Raw genomic sequence first — 12,529 nt, 5'->3', positions numbered from 1 at the left:
GTTGTGTTTTTTGTCTCACTGCCATCAACCACGGCTGCTTGCGGTCGGTTTCCCCGCACGCATAACGGCATTCCACGCCGTTGATGAGTGAGTTTTGGACACCTCATGGAAGACAATGAGCTCCTCCTTGCTGCGGCGGTCATTCCGCGTTTCAAGGTTTCCTGCCTGACAGACACTACCAGCCGAGAGATTGTAACTCAGATGCTGAAAAAACAGTTGTGCGACACAGCACGCCAATAACGGGGACATCAACGACCACACTGAGCTCTACAACAGACAACTTCGCATTCACACGTCAGAGTCGTAAGACTGAAACTGCTAAGGACGCCGAGCTCACGAAGTTCTTGCGCATCGAGGAGGACTACCCCCTGTCGAGGATGAAAGAAAACTTCCCTCGCGTCCATGAACTGTTCCTCAGGGTGAATACGGCGGTCCTTTCGAGCGCATCAGTGGAGCGGCTCTTCACCTCGGCGGCTGACATATTGACAAGGAAGCGAACTAGCTTACCAGATGCCAGTTTTGGGGACCAGTTGCTATTGCAATGCAATTTATGGAAGACGTGAGGAAAATAAAGCAGGTCATGCCTTCGTATTTCTGCTGTTTTTCAATATTTCTGCTGCAAATGTGACGTATCAAAGTAACTCGTTACTTCCGAGTAACGAGAATGCATTCCTTTTATTTGTTAGTAATGAGTAACATACATAGTTACTTTTTTTTTTGAAGGAGTGAGTAACGTATTCAGTTACTTTCTTGGGGTAATGTGTACAGCTCTGGGTAGAATCTTGCACCTCCACTGTGTTTCAGATGTTTTTCCCACAGTGTGTCTATGTACCCTCGTTTGTAGTACGCGGTGTGTACAAGGCTATTTCTGCTAATGAAATAAGTATAAGAGAGAAACTGATGTCTGAGGCTGGAACAAACATAGAAGGGACAGATACAAACAAAGCCTCAAATTGCCTAAGAAATCAACGATGAAAGATGAAAGTCACTGAAAAGACTCTACAGCTCCCTACCGAAGCTCCCTAGAGATCCCTACAGCTGGCTAACCTTTTCAGTGACTTTCATCTTTCATCGTTGAAATAAGTATGTTTTACTGATATTCGAAAGCACTGCTCTTCGCCATTCTGAGCCCCGGCAGTAGGCGAGTAGCAGGAGAAGGGGCCAACGCGTTCTCTGGGCTGCATGCAAGCTTCACTGAAATTCCTCAAAAGACGCACGCAGTATCATCCCAGCTTGATCGCTTGGGTGATCCGTGGGAGGCTTGCACGGACGTTACTCAGATTGCCAAGTTGTACGTTTTTCGGAGTTTTTTCGGGGATTGGCATTCGTGGCAGGGAAGAACGCATCGCCACAATACGTGGTTCGGGGTTCATCGCGGGTATGAACTTTGCTTTGCTGGGCTGTATGTGGTGCTGCCATCCAACGAAGGGTTAAGGATTTCGCTTGCCTGCTGGGGTGTGATGAATTTAAGGCAAGCACCAGATGGCTGGATGATCATCTGAAAGACTGCAAGCGGAGAGTCATCAGCCGCAGGTACGCACTGGGCATCGGTGTGGAGTCAGGATTGCTTGCTGGATATCTTGACAACCTATGAGCCGGGTGACATCTACAACACCGACGAAACTGGAGTTTTCTTTCAAATCTTGCCAGAGGAGATGTTGGCACATACCATAGGGTAATTGGCTTTATCGAAAGCTTTTGTCAAGTCAAAATAAACAGTGTCCATCTGCTCACGATTTCCGAGTGAAGGTGTAACCCCATGCATAATGTGCATAAATTCGACTCGACGGATTCGCCTTTCATGAAGGCGTGCTGGCAATCACTAATTTTTGGGTTGAAGTACGGTGCCAAACGATTATGAATAGGGCCTCCCGTTTTCGGGTTTAACCCTATTTTTCCCCGTTTCTTCTCCCCGAATGGAATTGCTAGCCTTCGGGTTAAACCCGATAATTGCACCCCGACAAGTCTCGTAAAACCCGAACGAGCCGAGGACGACGCCATCGGTCCCATCGGTGGTTGCATCGAACCCACGTGGTCAAAAGTGAAGCCAAGCTGAGCGACAAGCCGATCCAATCCAATATATCTGCGCATGCGCATAGACCGGCGCGACCTGTCGCGTCTCTTGTCCGTGTGCTCCCGCTTGCCACCGTCGTCTGAGCAGGACGCTTTGTATGGTTGCGTTTCCTCGGCTTCGTGAAGTGCAAGTTGTACTCGAAATCAGCGCCTCCGCAAGCTGTCTTCATGGGAAGACCTAAAAAGACGGCCCACGACTGGGCCAGGGACTACACAGACCTTGAAGTGAGGAAGAAAGCGCGCGTAGACGCAGACGCACCGCACAGCTCCAGTGAAACATCGACTCTGACGTTGGTGTGCAAGTACTGTTGCGTGGAAATTTCTCCAGATCCAGCAAAGAAGCCGTACGATCGGATTAGGGAACACTTGGCATCGGCACGACATGCGAAGCTTAAAGCAGACTGTGAGAAGACTGCGAGCGAGAAAACCAAACAAGTGTCCATCTTCGACATAACTGTGAGACAGCGCGACAAGGAAAAGGTAGCGGAAGGTGCAATTCACGACTTTGTGCGAGCTGTCCTCTTCGCGGGAATAAGTCTGGAGCACGCGGACGGCGAATTGGGGCGAGTCTTCAAAAGTACTGTCCAGCGGCGAAGACTATGCCATGTGCAAAACGACTCAGGGACAAGCACCTATGAGAAGTATTTGAGAGCTCTAAATCGACGCTCGTGAAGAAACTGGCAACACAGAAAGTCAGCAGTATCGTCGATGAGTCACCAGACGTCGTCGGAACTCCTACCGTCAACACGCTTTTTTGCTTTTACGACGTCGAGAATGAAGACAAAGCGATACGCCTTGCAGACGTTGCCCACGTGAAAGCGTGCAACAGCTACAGCATTGGTGCTGTGCTGACATGTGTCCTCAAAGACTATGGAAAAACCTGGACAGACGTCATTGCGGTTGCGAGCGACTCCGCGGAGTACATGCGCAAGATGGTGCGCGAAATTCGCAAAGGTGAGGCTGTCAACATCATTCACGTAAAGGACCTGCCGCACCTGATTCACGTAGCAGTGGACAAGGCTCTCTCCTCAGAAAGTGTCGTCGACGTTCGTGCAACAGTTATAAAGTTTGGGGCCCTCTTCAAGCATGCGAACCACCTGTACCAGGTCTATCATGAGATATGCATTGCAAACGGACTGTCACAAAACGAGGTTCAGAAGCCACCTACCGTCGTCCCCGTACGTTGGTACAGTTTTTACAGATGCCTTTGTGTCGTCCCAGAAATGTGGGACTGCCTAACAGAACTGCTAGAAAGGTATCAGGGCAGCTCAAAGGTATCTGACCTTAGCGAACTTCTATCTGAGAGGAAGGTTGTTGTGTATGCAAAAGCGGTTCTGGTTCAGCAGGTTCTTGAGCTTTTGGTGCCGATTCAGCAGAGGCTAGAGAGCGGCAAAGTCCTGGTTCCAGAGTACTACCATCTTGTGTATGTAGAGCTAGCTGCAGCTATGGACACCATCAATGAAGCACTGTTCATGTCAGAAGGCAAGCAAAAGGCAGTTTTGTCTATGCTTGCTCGACATCATGCAGCTCAAGTTAAAAAAGATGTGTCGGAATTTTGCAGAGCTCTAACTGAGAAGTGGAAAGCCACATGCCTAAGAAACTTGACAGAGCTTGAAAGGGGCCAGCTGACGCAGACTGAAATATGGAGGCAATCCTTAATCCTGGACCCATATCAGAAGCATGCCTGTAGCCAGGAGTTCGAATCGTACCAAGGCCTGTTCTCACTTGTTCTAACCGACACTACGTCTGTCCAAGAAGAGTTCTGCCAGTATTTGAAGGAAGGCATCCCAACAAATGAAAGCCTGGGCATCATGGAGTACTGGGTAAAGAATGCGAAGTACCCCAATCTAAGGTCAGCAGCTTTGAGCCTACTCTGCATTCCGAATGGAAGTTGCGACGTGGAGCGCACCTTTAGTCAGCTACGGTACGTTCAGAGGCCCGACAGATCCTCCATGAGCGCAGACACACTGAAGATGTCAATGATGATGCATGTCAACAAAGTCTGGTAAACAGCACTGCACTTTTGTGTGGACCTTTCTTCGTATTTGCAATTTCGGACATTTTCAAGGAGAGAATGCCCCACCAGTGCTGAAGTTTTGCAAGTTTTTGCTCTATTGACAAGTGTTAAAATAATTTTCCTTTTCACATACTTCATTCCTTTGTATTTGCAAGGAGAGAATGCGCTACCAGTGCTGAAGTTTTCCAAGTTTTTGCTCTATTGACAAGTGTTAAAATAATTATTTCCTTGTCACATACTCAGTCATAATAATAATTAATATAACAAATTCCAGTGCTGTACATGCTTTGCTCATATTGAATAAATCATTTCTCGCTAGATGACTAGAGGTGCATCTGCCACGCGAATTAGCACGGATTTAGCTGTCCAAATATATTTCCCGGTTCTTACCCCCCGAATTCAGTACAGTATTCCCCCTTAAAGCTTTTTTCCCTCTTTAAAGCCCGATTTCTCCCCGACTTCGGCAGAGTGCAAAGAGTTGCACCCGATATTTGCATGAATTCAGAGGCGAAATTTATTTCCCGATTTTAATCCCCCCGAATTTGGAAAACAGTAAAACCCGAAAACGGGAGGCCCTAATTATGAAGTACCATTTCAAATACCTTGGCAAACGTATTTAGTATGGACACTAGGACGATACTTAGTAACGCTAGTGCAGTCTTCACATTTTGGTATTGAGACAACAAGAGAATGCTTCCACTGTTTGGGAAAAATACCAGACGACAGAGGTTAAAAATGTGACATAGTGGACGAACAAGCAAGTCTACACAACCCTTAACAATGAAGTTGGGTATGCCGTCTGATCCGGCAGCACACTTAGGTTTCACCTTACGAATCGCAGACGACACCTCGTGCTCCACAACAGGTGTACATGGCATGAAATCGTCACTATTTATAAGATTTACTCGTCTCGTATCGGAGGAGAAGCAAGAAGCAAATAATCAGCGAACACGTTAGCCACTTAGCACGGATTATAAAAGATTGGGCCATTGGAACGCAATAAAGTTGCGTGACTGTCGGACTTCCGTTGTTCATTCACATATTGCCAGAAGTCGCTGGGCCTCCGAAACAAGCTACATAGCTCGGACAATGCTTGCGTCAGCCAGCCTTCTGTCCTTCTCCCTGAGGCTCTATGTAACCTCCTCTCTCCCTCCTGACTTTTTTCTGTTCATGAAACGTTTTCATTGCTGGTTTTCAGCCTCGTCTTGTCTACTTCTTCGTGTGTTATCGTTCCCTCAAGCTCAAGTTATGCCTTCGTCGTACATATTTTCGACTGCTCTCGGATGTACAGCCCTGTCACGAGAGAGCAGACTTTTCACTAAAGCTCTGGCACGTCTGAATTTATCATACCAGAACGGTAGGTGGGTTTTCTTAAAAGGACAATGATAGTGCAGCTTCCATCTCATCTGGTACCTTGGTTCCTTAGGGAACCATGGCGGATATTTCTAGCAGCGAGAAGCGTGTCTGGGAACAAATGTCTCAATCCCACTGTCAACCGTATGTGCGAGTTTTTTCACTGCTGTCGTAGCACAGTTCTCTAACAATATACCGTCTAGGTCCCGATTCTGAATGTGATTATACAGTTGAAGACTATATCACTATATAGGCACTATATAGACTATCACTATATAGACAGGAGTGAGAAGCACGTCCCGATGGTCATCAGGAAAAGCCAAAGGCCACAGTCCTTCAAGAAAGCGGCAAGAATACCCATGACATACACCGTGAGTGTGCAGGCGGGGATGACACAAACCATCTTTATGGAATGGTTTCACGACTTCAATGCAGACATAAATAAAGTGAACGCAATGTCTGCTTGCTTGTTGATAACTGCTCTGCACACCACGTGAGAGACTTACGACTGAGTAATGTAGACCTACGTGTTTCTCTGTCCAACTGTATGTCCCTGATTCAGCCTTTGGATCAGGAAATTATAAACAGCCTGAAGTGTGCCTACAGACATCGTATGATAACCAGCTGCTTCTTAATCCGAGGCTGAATCTTCCGACGAAAGTGGAAGTTTCTCATCTGGCGGAAATGGTGACAGTGACATGGCAGTCAACGAAACTGCTTCTGGAAGGCAGGATTTACTGCTGTTGACGACACAACAGCTGCCGAAGATGACGCCAAGGCACCACCTGCATTTGTCTTCACTTGGGAATCCTCCCGGAAACGCAAAGATACTGTGCCTCTGACTTTCTCGCTGTTGACGATTGTGCTGTGGCCACTGAGGAGATGAATAATGACAAAATCATTGACTCTTTGCATGATGCTCCAGAAAGTGACAACAGTGATCCGGAGGAGGAACCTCAGCCAACAGCTGCTGAGGTACTTACCGCTATTGACGCACTGCGAAGATATGCCAGTGCACTGAACAATCAAGAGAACGACATGGAAGCTATTTCGGTTTACGAACGCTGTGTGCTGCCAACGCTGCAGAGAACCATGCAAATGAAGCTTACGGACTTTGTGTCATCTTGAATGATGTTCTAAGTATGACAACGAAATTTTTGTGCAATAAACAGTGTGATATTTTGTTAACAAATGGCGCCCAAAATATGTCGGTGTCATTTTGACATGTTAGATGTAACAAATTGCTCTCTGCAAGAACAAATGCTCGATCATCTACGATTTCGTTATATCGCAGTGCAACTGTATTAAGAATTCTGGTCTTTTATTTTAGGCTATGCCAACACCTTAGAAAAGGCATACTGGGTCAAACGCAGAGATGGGGAAGTTATTCGACAAAAGAAACTTACTACTGTGCAAAAAATGTAACCAAGTTACATTGTTGGACATTATAGTTATTCTTATTATTATTGCAGGACATTCTGTATGCTGGCACTGCTTGCCCTGACAGCTCACGTCACCATCTGAGCTCAATTTGCATGCACTTGTGATGAGTCAGTCACTTAGGTGTACTTGAACCTGAGTTCAAGGTAACTGACCTAAGGGTGACCTAACTAAGGTAAGTGACCTCTAACCGTCTAAGACGGTTAGAGGTCACTTATCCATCTGCCCAGCTATTCATTGTACAATTCAAGCCCAGCTATTCAATGTGGCACTATATCTCGTTTCCCCTTCCCTTTCTTTGTACAGCAGTGTGTTTAGTCGTGTATATGTCTATACTATATATACTTATGTGTGTCACCACTTCACTTTGTACCTGAGGAAGCGTGGACCTCCACGCGAAAGCTTGTAAAAATTAAACTTAAACAAAAATCTTCAGTGTCGGCTTCTGTATTTTGTTTATACTATATCCAGGACGTAAGAACCGCTGCCACTGAAATGAAGCTGAACCATTGTGCGCCCACAGAGAGTAAGATGCAAAGCGTTCCAATTCATGGACATAAACCAAAACAATGTAAGCGTGCTGCATTCCCGCGCAGGCAACTCAAGGTCTAACTCATCTGCTCACGCGCGCTACACCTGTGTAGTGCTATTTTGTGTCCGGAGTAACTTGGAGTTAACTCGTTCTTTTTTTAAGTAGCTCCGTAACTGTGAGTTACATTTCAGGCTGAAGAACTTCGTACTTAAGTACATTTTTCACACGGTAACTTAACTCGTAACGAGTTCTTTTTGACAGGTAACTTCTCGATCAATGACTTGAACGAGCATGGTGCGGCCATGCTCACTCCCTCCTGTAACCACTTCTGCAATATAGTAATAAACCTGGATATATAACATGGTGTCAGAAGCAAGTGGTTACTTTCACGTCCAGAAACTTCTACAGCTGCCCTCTGAAGACACTTCAAATCCCTCAAGCTGAGTACCGTATTTGTCCTCATATAATGCAAGGTTTTTTTACATCGAAATTGAATCGTTAAAAATAGATTGCATTATACGTGGGTTGGCATTATACGCGGCACCTTAGCGCCATTGACATTAACCTTTCGATACAAAGCAGATGACTCTCATCCAGGCTCGAGTACACACATAATGTGTCACAACAAGTTGCGCAGAGTTGTGCTTGGCTGTGGTTCAAGCGACTGCAACAAATTTCTGTTAAAGCGCACTTACCATGCGCTCTTGTGTGTAGTTTATCATTTCACCAACAATTACACTCATCTTAGTCCAAGCAGACACATACTGCTTATCATAAATCGAACTGCCTGCACTCATCACCAGGAATCCAGCGAAACTGTCCAGAAAGTGATGGCGACAGCAATCATGCGAATGGATTGAGGTTTTGATGAATACAAGGTGTTTTGATGAATACAGGGGGAAAACTGCGTTTTCGTATTTGTATTTTTATATTTGTTTTTCGATTGTACAGCCAGGGGTATCCCGGGCAAATCGGAAGACTTGGAATGTCTGGAGAACTATCAGAAGTATTATTTAGCCTCTCCCCCTGTACCAACAGCTGTCACACAGAAGACTGCTGTCTTGCAGCTCTTTGCAACTGGTTTAGCCAACAAGCAGGGTAAAGGATTTTCGAACTAATAATAGTTGATGATGATTGAAGTTTTAATGGCGCATTGACAACAAAGGTCATAATGCGCCACCACTATGATTAAAATAGGACTAGTAAAAAGTAGGTGCAATACTTAAAAAGGGGAGAAGTAATATCTAAAATACAAGACTAACTCTACACAAGACTTACGATTCCAATGTCTCTTAAAAAATTAAAAATTGTACTGAAAGGGGTAAGAGCCTCATCACCAAGCGAGAGCGCTGGATGAAGAGGCAAAAAATACGTATAAAACTCTGTGAAATGATGTTGACGATGGATTTCGTGGTGTGGGCAGGTGATAAGAATGTGGATGACAGAGAGGAGTTCGCCACAGTGCTCACACAGTGGCGGCTCCTCTCCACAGAGTAAAAATTTGTGCATGAGGAAGGTGTGGCCTATCCGCAACCTTGTTCTCAGAACACTCAAGAGACGTTTCTCCTGGCGGTCTCCATAACTTTGGATGCGTTGTTTAATCAAGTGTAACTTGTTTTGTGTCTGAGTGCTCCAGAAACTCTGCCATTTTGTGTACAGTGATTTTTTAAATGCTGACCTAATATCTTGCATGGGCATCTCGAAGGGACTGACGTCCTTTGAAGCTGCCGCAGCAGCAGCGCGGTCGACAACCTCATTGCCTTGTATGCCTGTGTGGCTTGGCACCCAGCATAAAATAACTGAATATCCCCTCTTTTGTGACACACTCACTAAGGACTGTGCACACTGAATCAGAAAATTCTTTGGTTTGCGTGTGCTGCAAATAGCATTTACAGAACTTAAAGAATCTGTATATATAACTGCAGACTTGATGCAGCCTTGAAGAATGTGTGTAAGTGCAAGGATGATAGCATAAATCTCTGCGGTAAGGATAGATGCTATATTGTTTAGACAATGTGACCTCATACATGTGCCAGAAATCATGGCACAGGTCACACCTGCACCAGACTTTGATCCGTCCGTGTAAATTTCTGTGTGAGTCCCAAAACTTTCCCTTAGGTGTTCAAATTCTTGCTGTAGTACTTGTGTAGAGGTGTTGTGTTTCTTATATTTAGTCAAAGTGGTATCATACCTTGGAGGTGGTTCCCAAGGTAGGACCATCTTACCATATTCTGCAACTTGGCAATTATAGGAAGAAAAATTGTGATCCTCAATATCCTGTTCAATTCTCATTGAAAGAGGGGGGACTACTGAAGGCCTGTTAATAAACAGCTGTTTGAAACGTGTTCTTTTAACACAAGTCAGTGCAGGATGTTGTGCATAACTCCTTATTCTTAGAGCATAGGACACCACAAGATAAAACCGTCTTCTAGTCAAGGAATATTCATGTGATTCCACATACAGACTTTCGACTGGCGACGTTCGGAACGCACCAAGGATAAGCCTGAGCCCTTGGTGGTGAACAGGATCTAGAGCTTTTAATACAGATTGGCGGGCTGAGCCGTAGACGATAGACCCATAATCTATCTTAGAGCGAATGCAGGCACTATATACACGGCGGAGTGTCTCCTCGTCTGCACCCCAAGATCTGTGAGAGAGGATTTTCAGTTGGTTCAGTGACTTCACACATTTTGCCTTCAGGTTTTGAATATGGGGCTTAAAAGTGAGCTTTGAATTGAACGTAATGCCAAGAAATTTGCATTCTGATTTCACGAGAATATCTTGTTCATTAAGGTGCAGCGAAGGAGACGGAAACACTCCTCTGATTCTCGAAAAATGAACGCAGATTGTTTTTTCAGGAGAGAATTTAAACCCATTATGTGAGGACCATTTTGCCATTTTATTTATACAGAGTTGCATCTGTCGTTCACATCTGGGTAAGCTCGCTGAACAACAAGATATCTGGATGTCATCCACATACAAGGAAAAAGATATAGAGGGTGGAATGACACTGGCTATAGAGTTGATTTTGATAAGGAATAATGTGACGCTCAGAACAGAGCCCTGCGGGACACCATTCTCTTGCACGAACAAACGGGATAAGGTAGTTCCCAGCTGAACTCTGAATGTTCTGTGTTGTAGGAAATCAGCATTACATTTGAAGAGACGACCCCGTATACCGAACGAATGGAGATCCTGTAGGATGCCGTATCGCCATGCAGTGTCGTATGCTTTCTCCAAGTCAAAGAAAACTGACAAGCAGTGTTGCCTCCTGACAAAAGCTTCACGGATGATTGTTTCTAGACGAACGAGGTGGTCCATGGTGGAGCACCCCATTCGAAACCCACACTGAAATTCTGATAGGCACTTATTCATTTCAAGAAAATAAACCAGTCGGTTATTCACCATTCGCTCGAAGGTTTTTCCTATGCAGCTTGTCAGCGCGATGGGACGATAACTGGCAGGACAAGAGGCTTCCTTTCCGGGTTTCAGGACGGAGATTATGGTGGCAATTTTCCATGCAGAAGGTAGTGTCCCCTGTATCCAAACGAGGTTGAAGAACTGAAGTAAACATTTTTTGATATGTCAGACAAGTTCTGTAGCATTGAGTATGCAACACGGTCTGGGCCAGGAGCAGTCACTTCTGCTGACAACAAGGAACGTGACAATTCCATCATGGTGAAAGCCTGGTTATATCCCAAACAGTCTCCGCCATTTACTGCAATCTTCTGTTTTTCGGATCTTTGTTTAATTTTTAGAAATTCACAGCTATAATGGGAGGAACTTGAAATGCTTTGGAAGTGTTCCCCAAGTGCATTAGCCTGTTCTTCTAAATTTTTGCATACATGACCGTTAACTTCTAAAAGAGGGACTGAATGACTGATATGCTCTCCTCTGATTTTACGAAGTCTGTCCCATACGATTTTGGATGGGGTATTACAAGATAGAGAAGATACAAAAGTTCGCCAAGAGGATCGTTTAGATTGTTTTCGTGTCCACCTGGCCTTTGCTCTTGCCTTTTTGAAAAGTAAAAGATTATCTGAGGTGTGGTATCTCCGAAATGTACCCCACGCACGATTTTGAAGATTGCGAGTTTCCTCGCATTCATTATTCCACCAGGGTTTAGGTCGCTTTGGGAGGCGACCAGATGTCTGGGGAATGGATACTGTTGCTGCATCAAGTATAATGTTGCTGATAAGATAATTAGCTTCTTCTATTGTTACACTATCAATAGGAATTAAAGATAGGTCACTTTTTTCTGAAAACTGCCTCCAGTCGGCCAGTTGGAGTTTCCATCTAGGAGGGCGTGTTGTCAGAGTGTTAACTGGCGTAAGATATTTTAACACCACTGGGAAGTGATCACTCCCAAGCGGATTTTGTTTTACAGTCCATTCTATCTCCTGAAACAAGGCTGGACTGCAAAAAGACAGGTCTAAGGTTGAGAGAGACTGACTTGAAGAATGTATGTATGTAGGTGCCCCTGTGTTTAAAAGGCAGGTGGATGTTGATACTAAGAAATTCTCTAACATTTTCCCTCGAGTGTCAGTTCTCGTACTTCCCCCTAAGTGGATTGTGAGCATTAAAGTCACCTAGAAGTATAAAAGGACTTGGAAGTTGGCTGCATAAATCTTCTAATTCTTTTTGTGTAGTAGTGTCTGACGGTGGCAGATAGATTGAGCAGATGGTGACAATTCTGTCTAGACACATCTGCACGGCTACAGCTTCCAAGTCTGTAACTAGGTGTACTGCTTTGGTTGGGAGAGATCCTCGTGTGACGATCGCAACACCACCAGATGCTCGGGTGGCGTCAGTTCGATCTTTTCGAAAGATATTGTGTCTTCACAGTGGATTTTGTGTTTGTGTATTCAGATATGTTTCTTGAAGACAAAAGCATGATGTGTTATACTTCTCGAAAAGATCATTGATGTCATCTAGATTAGAGAGTAATCCTCGGCAATTCCATTGGAGGATCGTGTGTTGCATAATGATTGCAGTAAGAAGAAAGACGCCTGTCAAGAACTTTTGCCGACTAGGAAGAGCTTCCATTACCTATTTTTTTGTTGGGGGTGTGACCCGCGGCCTTGTGGTTTTCTTTCGTGCAGCCGCAAGCTCCT

At 45.0% G+C, this 12,529-nt stretch overlaps 1 long non-coding RNA gene across 4 annotated transcripts in view; it reads right to left on the bottom strand.

The window, feature by feature from the left end:
- LOC135387117 (uncharacterized) overlaps positions 1–12,529 on the bottom strand; it is a 142,663-nt gene that overhangs the window by 100,157 nt on the left and 29,977 nt on the right. For 3 of the 4 annotated variants that reach the window (XR_010420868.1, XR_010420866.1, XR_010420869.1), the window contains one exon: positions 10,744–10,952. This is a non-coding gene — a long non-coding RNA (uncharacterized LOC135387117). Of the gene's footprint in view, positions 1–10,743; positions 10,953–12,529 lie in introns of those variants that run through there. The other variant, XR_010420867.1, reaches the window with a different exon arrangement.

Source organism: Ornithodoros turicata, chromosome 3 (assembly GCF_037126465.1).
Source record: "Ornithodoros turicata isolate Travis chromosome 3, ASM3712646v1, whole genome shotgun sequence".
NCBI classification, from domain to species: Eukaryota; Metazoa; Arthropoda; class Arachnida; order Ixodida; family Argasidae; genus Ornithodoros; species Ornithodoros turicata.
The sequence above is the reverse complement of the archived record's forward strand: the minus strand, read 5'-3'. Positions and strand labels throughout refer to the sequence as shown.